Source organism: Penaeus monodon, chromosome 24 (genome assembly GCF_015228065.2).
Source record: "Penaeus monodon isolate SGIC_2016 chromosome 24, NSTDA_Pmon_1, whole genome shotgun sequence".
Lineage (NCBI taxonomy): Eukaryota > Metazoa > Arthropoda > Malacostraca > Decapoda > Penaeidae > Penaeus > Penaeus monodon.
This window is the reverse complement of record NC_051409.1, coordinates 9,535,080-9,535,669: the sequence shown is the minus strand read 5'-3', so window position 1 is coordinate 9,535,669 and position 590 is coordinate 9,535,080. Positions and strand designations below refer to the sequence as shown.

Genomic DNA, 590 nt, shown 5'->3' with positions numbered 1-590 from the left:
GCAGGCATTTCTCTTCTGGATATTATCAGCTGTGTTTACAAAAGTTTAAGCAAATAATATTAATTCATTTTGGAATACGATTCTCGATTTCGTAAATTTAAATCAGCATTGATCTCGTCCAGATATCCCTATCTGTTCACTCAAACCGAGAGACTTGCTGACTGTAGTGTTATAAGTGCAAAGGCAAGTGCTGTGCTAATAAGGACATGGCTGATCCTACTATTCGCACAACAAGTGAGCATCGATCTCTCTGGTTTCGCGGGAATGAAAAGCAAAATCAGATTAGAAAAATAGGGAGAGAGCGATAGAGAAAATAAAGATTAAGAGAAATTTGTATTGTAATTAGGTTCTAAGATGTTTGTGTATGAGTTTTGTTATTTGTATTGCGAGATATTTATTTATTTACCTTGCAGTAAAGGAGATGTTTATGGTTAATGTCAAAGAGTTGTTCTTTATCCACCATGTTCAGGGAGCATTTTTATAAGAAATTGCAAATAATCTTAACAAGGTTTACTTTATAGATATAATCTTACCATGATATCAGTCTGAATCAATATTACGTATCCGTTTTAAAAGATGTTATGTTAAAA

The 590-nt window shown here is 32.9% G+C and overlaps 1 protein-coding gene across 1 annotated transcript in view; it reads left to right on the top strand.

Moving 5' to 3' along the window:
* The window catches only part of LOC119588547 (insulin-like growth factor-binding protein-related protein 1), a 16,179-nt gene that overhangs the window by 2,065 nt on the left and 13,524 nt on the right, over positions 1–590 (top strand).